The 6951-nt window shown below is 40.3% G+C and overlaps 1 pseudogene; it reads left to right on the top strand.

Annotated features, from left to right (window-relative positions):
• The first annotated feature begins 4562 nt into the window (after positions 1–4562).
• LOC102825565 lies at positions 4563–6576 on the top strand (annotated as a pseudogene).
• The last annotated feature ends 375 nt before the right edge of the window (positions 6577–6951 follow it).

The following is a 6951-nucleotide window of genomic DNA, read 5'->3' on the forward strand; positions in this document are numbered from 1 at the left end:
AGAATGTATATTGTGCTGTTTTTGCATTGAATGCTCTGTACACATCTATGTTCCACATGCACTGGAGAAGAATGTATATTGCGGTGTTGTTGGGTTGAATGCTCTGTATACAACTAAACATTGTGCTGTTTAGTTCCTCTGTAACTTTTTCCGAGTTTTTTTCTGGTTGTTTTGTCACTTTTCAAAAGTAGAGTATTAATATCTCCCACTATAATTGTGGATTTATCTATTTCTTTCTTCAATTCTAGTAGGGTTTGCTTCATATATCTTGGTGCTCTTTCATTGGGAGCATAGATATTTATTATGGTTATGTTGTCTTGCTAATTGACCCCTTTGATCATGAGATAGAGTCCTTTTTCTCTTATGCTGTTTTTTGTCTTAAAGTTTACTTTATCAGAGATTAGTATTGCCACTCCTACTTGTTTATTATTGCCATTAGCTTGGTATCTTTTTTATCTTTTAGTCTGTTTTTGTCTTTGTGTGTAAGGTGTGTCACTTGCAGGCAGTATATTGAAGGGTCTTGTTTTCTTATCCATTCTGTCATTCTCTTTCTCTTCATTGGTGCATTTAATCCATTGACGTTCAATGTAATTATTGATAGGTATGAATTGTTGCCATTATGTTAATTTTTTGGTAGTGCTGTTCGTTCCTTTGTTCTGCATGCCTTCTTGTGCTGAGATGGGTTTTTTTTTGTGTGTGTGTGCTATTTCTTGTCGGTTTCTTCTTAGTTTTCATGTTCTGCTTGGAAGTTCATTTTCATGGTAAGTTGTGAAGTATTAACTTTCTTTGGGATTACCCTATAGTCTATTAACTTTTCCCTCCATTTAAGACAGTCTATTTATTGTATCCTGGATCTCTATTTCTATATTTTTCCCTTTTTTGACACTGTTATTTTGGTCTTCGGTTGACCTCCCAGTTCCTTTGAATTTGTTGTTGTAATTTTGTTCTGTTCTGGACTCTGCCATCTGTCAACCTCTGGTTGTCTGTTCTTATTGGTTTTCAGTCCAAAGAACTCCCTTAAGGATGTTTTGAAGAGCTGGATTGGCTTTGACAAAATCTGTTAGCTTCTGTTTATCCTGGAATGTTTCGATTGCACCATAATATTTGATTGATGGTTTTGCTGGATAGACAATTCTTGGTTGGCAGTTTTTTTCTTTTAGGGTTTTATATTTGATATATGTCTCCCCATTGCCTTCTTGCCTGCATGGTTTCTGCTGGGAAGTCAGAGTTTAATCTGATTTGCTTGCCATTGTGAGTAACACTTTCTTTTTCCTGGCTGCTTTTAGGATTCTCTCCTTGTCTTTGATTTTGGAGAGCTTGATTATGATACGTCTTGGTGATTTTCTTTTGTGGTCTATGCTTCCTGGGGTGTGTTTTGCTTCTTGAATGTTTATCTGTTTATCTTCTTATCGTTCAAGATATTACGGAAATTTTCTTCCAAAAGCTCTTCAATTATCTCCTCTGTGGTGGACTTCTCTGATTCTTGCTGTTCCAGAATGCCAATAATTCTTAAGTTATTCCTCTTCATGTTATCCAGCATGAATCTTAGACTCTCTTTTTTAAATCCTTTTTTCTGCTTGCTCTTCTATCTTAGCAGTATTGAGAGATTTGTCTTCCAGCTCACTGGTTCTGGCTTCCATCTCTTCAATTCTTGTCCATTTCTGATATTTTATTATTTATCATCTGGACCTCTTTTTGCAGGTTTTGAATTGTTTCCAATGCTGTATCTATATTTGATTGTTCTTGTAGTGCTTTCCTGACTTCTTATTTTTATCATCCCTTTGTAGAGTGTTTGGATGCATCTCAATATCATTCTCATGAATTCCTTCTCAGGCAGTGCCAAAGCCTGCCCTCCTTCCAATAGGAAGTATAAGTCTACCTCCAGATCATTTGTCTTAGTTACTGTATCTTGTATCTGGACAAGTGCCAATATGGTTAGTTGTTTCTTGGGCATCTTCCATAATTAGGTGTGTTTTCAACAATTAGATGAATGTATGTTGATGTTTTATTATGCTTTCTGATTGCCTCCAGGTAAATGTGATGAGGAGATCTGCTTGCCTTTTCACTTTATTACTCAACTCAGAGTAACTGTAGCAGGTGTTGTATGCTTATCTGGTGTATAGTAACTGGTATTGGCTCTTGACTGCATGGTGGGATTTTTATAGGGTGTGATTGTAGTTTGAGTATATGACTGCCACTGCTGTCTCTCCTTGGGTAGGGTAGGGAAAGCAAAAGCCCCCTAAAGGGGGCCAAAATAGCAACAGCCCAAACAAAACAGATTGGATACTATAGTCTGTTTTTTTTGTGTGTGTGTGATTATAATCTGTAGCAAAATATGAGTATGAATTTAATGCCCCTCTCTCAGTTTCAAGCATGGCAACAGTAGTGAGGTTGGCCCAGGATTGGGCAGTGTTTCGTTCTGCTGTGCATAAAGTCACTTGGGGTTGGTACCAATTCGATGGCATCTAACAACAACAACTCAGTTTCTTGCCTTCAAGGCCACCTGAGAAAAACTTAAAAATGTTTATATTGGTTCTTATGATGTAACTCCAGATTTAATTTTTAGTCTGTCTCCTTCCCACTCCACAACCCCTGTTCAGGACTTTTTCCTAGTGATAAACAGAGATCAGGGCCGGCTGTAGTCATTTGGGAAACTGTTTGGTTTTAAGCAGCATCTTCCCCATTCTTAGTGGTCTTTGCTGAGTTGATCTGTGAGCATGTGTAGTAGAACCCTCTGGGGGCGGGGGACTGTCCACTCAGGCACCTCCTCTAGTAACCAAAGTGGAGGTGCACAGACAGAGAAACAGCAATGAACTGAGGGGAAAAAAAAGAATGCCCATACCTTTATCTCTGAGGATCAGTCAGACCTCTGCAGTGGGAGCACTCCTCTGATCCTTCACCTGCTCTATCATGCCCAACCAAGATGGCCACCTTGGGAGTGACTGGCAGCTATAGATCAGAAAACACAAGCTTTCTTGCTTCTGCTAAAAATTACACTGGCTGTAAGCCTTCAAATTTCCTAAATATTCCTTTATATGTAAAGTTCTGAGACCATCCCCTGAACCTGCTTCATCTGATATTCTGTGTTATTGCTTGTGGAGGTCTGAACCACACTTCTCCCTAATATACCATTAAGCCCCAATAATCAGTTTTTAAGTCAACAAATCATATACTTCATTTCATCTTCATTTCATCTTGATGATTGTAATCCTCTCAGTTTAGCAGCACTTACTGATTCCTCCCTGTGTTTTTTATTTCCATTCCTCTTCCTTTCTCAATCCTTTTGATCTCCAATGTTTGACCATTCTGTGGTATGCAAACCTCACAACTGTTGTCTCACCTCTACACCTATCTATTTTTTGGCTTAAAATTGAGCATTGGGGTAAATTCAGTTGCAGACATGAAGAGTGATCAAGGCCAAGAGTCTTGGAGCTCCAACAGCCTCTATCTGACCTGTGAGCCTGGACTTTTGTTATGACTTGAGGGTTTTTTTTTTCCCACAATTTATCTCAATCTGTCCTGTATCTTCTAATTTGATTCCTTTCAAGGAAGTTTCTTTGGGTAGCTACTGACTGACCATCTAGTTCTGATTTTAGGGTCATGGGGACTGATGCTCACGTTAACCTTGGTCCCTCTAAAGGTAGTTTCTAACTAGATGTACTTGAACATTCTGTTTCCAAAGTAACATTGAGACTCATAGGAACTTTGTATAGCGTTTCCAAGGAGCACTTGGTGGGCTCAAACCACCAATGTTTCCTTTCACAGGCTAGTGCTTTTCCTACAAAGCCACCTTGCTCCATTGGAGGTATAGAGTAATGGTTTTATGTACCATCACATTTAATTTAATAAACTCTCTAATTTGAAACTTTGTGTTCCAGAACTCACATCTGCATCTGCATCTATTTCATTTGGTTTTCCTTATCTATGTAGTAGAGGGTTTGTAGAGCCTTAATGCCTAGTCCACCATCTTGCTGCCTCTTTCTTCACAATTTGAATTATCTCATTGCAAATTAATGATCCTAAAGCTCTGCTCTGTTCTAATGCTAGTCATAAGCTGCTCTGTGGCTAACCATTCAGAAGTGGTCCACCTGTCTTTCTTCTTATTCAGTTTTACTTTGTGAATTCTGCAGGAACCTGTGCAGGATGGGTAACTCTGCTGGCATTTAAAATATCAGTGGCTAACTTTCAGCATCACAGCAACATACAAGCACACCACAGTTTGATAAACTGACTGACCAGTAGTAGAGTCCAGACCCTGAAACTCTTCAATCATGACATGCTATGCTCTTCCTGGTGTCTAACCATATTCTACCCTCTACCAAAATTACAAAGAGATTACCCTTCACACTCTGTGCTTTAAAGGGTTAACATGACCTCTATCACATGCCCACAGCATCCCAAACAGCAGCAGATAATAAGCCTATGCAAATGGTCAGACCTGACGTAAAAAACAAAACCGGTTTACTCAAACAATATGGTAATAACCCAAGTTTCTTGAACTGAAATTCCAAATTATTAGACATAATCCCAGATCAGCAAAGTGATGTGATTTGAGAGGCCCCATGGAATTCTGTTTGGACTTGTCTCAACCAGTAGTGTTTCAACTACAAGTTCTGACACAGGAGTTACATAATACTCTTTGTCAAAAGGGGCCAAAGGTAGGTGTGACAATTACTGTTGTTGTCTCTAATGAGGCTCTCAGGGAATTGGGCCCCAATGGTCATAGACTTCAAACCATGAAGTCCTAATTCCTCCTTCTCTCAAGATCTACCAATATTTACAAAACTTTCCAATCTCCACTATAGAGAGAAGCATTTGGCATTCATAAAGTTGAAGAACACATGATAGCTACAGAATCAATCTCCCCCAGGTAAGAGCACAGTAGAGGAGAAGTTTTGATATTTGCTTATTAATGCATGTAGTTCTTTTAGGAACTTCTGCTGTGAATATTACAGATCTTGGGAGCAAAAACAGGAATCCTGAATCCATTAGCTGGATATTAAGATTAATCTATTGTTTCTGTTATCTTTTTATGAGCTACTAAGAAGAGAGTCTAAAGAGCTCTCGTAGCGTAGTGCTTACAAGTCGGTCGGCTAACCTTAAGGTCAGCAGTGTGAAACTACCAGTGGTTCCACAGGAGAAAGATGAGGTTTTCTGCTCCTGTAAAGATTTACAGCCTTGGAAACCCTTTGCAGGGTCACTCTGAGTCAGAACTGACTACGTGGCACACCACCAATGCAGAGTCCTGGTGTGGAACTGTAGGATTAGCACTAGACTATAAATTTGGTTTGAATTGCAAGGTTGGCAGTTCAAACTCACCAAATGCTCCTTGGAAACCCTATAAACAGTCACTATGAGTCAGAACCGACTCGAAGGCTCTTAACAACAAGGTGTAGATAAATGAATGGGACATGCACAATCACAGAGATGAGCTGAGTATGTTTTATGTCATGTTTTATAAAATCAAAAGGATGTGTCAAGTGGGACTAGCCTCATCTAACATGGGGTGAATGGGGCAGGGATCTGGGGAGATCCTGACTGAGGAACTCTGATAAAGTAAATAAGGCCTGACTTGTCCCCTCTGAACTCTTAGTTCCTAGGTTTCTGCTCTGTCTTTCTCATCTGCATCTAGAACTAGACCCATGAGTAGGTGAAACCAGTCAAGTGTCTTTGAGTTCCTCCTCTTGTGGCTCTCCAGGCAGCCCCAGCAGCAGCAGCAGCTCCTCTTTGGGCTCTTCCTGAGCATGTACCTGGTCACAGTCCTGGGAAACCTGCTCATCATCCTGGCCACCAGCACAGACTCCCGCCTGCACACCCCCATGTACTTCTTCCTCAGCAACCTGTCCTTCGTGGACATCTGCTTTTCCTCCACCACCATCCCCAAGATGCTGACTAACCACATACTTGGGATTCAGTCCATCTCCTTCTCTGGATGCTTCACACAGCTATATTTTTTCGTTGTGTTTGGACAGTTTCCTCCTGTCAGTGATGGCCTATGACCGCTTTGTTGCTGTATGCCATCCCTTACACTATACAACAAAGATGACCCATCTGCTCTGTGCTTTTCTGGTAAGTGGACCTTGGGTCACTGCCAGTATGCATGCATTGTTGCATACCCTGATGATAGCTCGACTCTCATTCTGTGCAGACAACATAATCCTCCACTTCTTCTGTGATGTGCCTCCTCTCCTAAAGCTCTCCTGCTCTGACACACATGTTTATGAGATGATGATTCTTACTGAGGGAGCCCTGATAATGATCACCCCAATGGCTTGCATCCTGGCTTCCTATATTTGCATCACCTGTGCTGTCCTGAGACTCCCATCTGAAAAAGGAAAATGGAAATCCTTTTCCACCTGTGGCTCTCACCTGGCTGTGGTGTCTCTCTTCTATGGTGCCATCATTGTTCTGTATCTCAACCCTTCATCCTCCCACTCAGCTGAGAAAGAAATAGTAGGTACTGTGATGTACACAGTGGTGACCCCCATGCTGAACCCTTACATCTACAGCCTGAGGAACAAGGACATGAAAGGGACTCTACGAAAACTGATTGGCAGGAGGACAGGCTCTATGTGATAAAAGAATCATAGACTCACAATGTATCATCAGGTATAGAAATCTTTTCCAAAGTACTATAATGAAACAAACTATCAATGTCTGTAAGGAACTTACACTAAATATGCACCTTAAATACCTATCAATATACTCTGACTTAACTCAACCAGGAATAGATTTCTTGCTTCTTAATCACTCTATCATAAAATAATTACATAAAGGTTAAGCTTTTCACTCCTGAATTCTAAGATGGCCAATATTTTCTTATGTTCCTTTTGGAAATGCTCACAATCTCAATCCCAACATGCTTTTGTAGAATGGATTTTGATGCATAGTGAGCTGCTAGGTCAAAGAGAACTGCCCCATAGGTTTGTAAGGCTGAAAATCTTTGCTGAT

Source organism: Chrysochloris asiatica, unplaced genomic scaffold (assembly GCF_000296735.1).
Source record: "Chrysochloris asiatica unplaced genomic scaffold, ChrAsi1.0 scaffold00257, whole genome shotgun sequence".
Lineage (NCBI taxonomy): Eukaryota > Metazoa > Chordata > Mammalia > Afrosoricida > Chrysochloridae > Chrysochloris > Chrysochloris asiatica.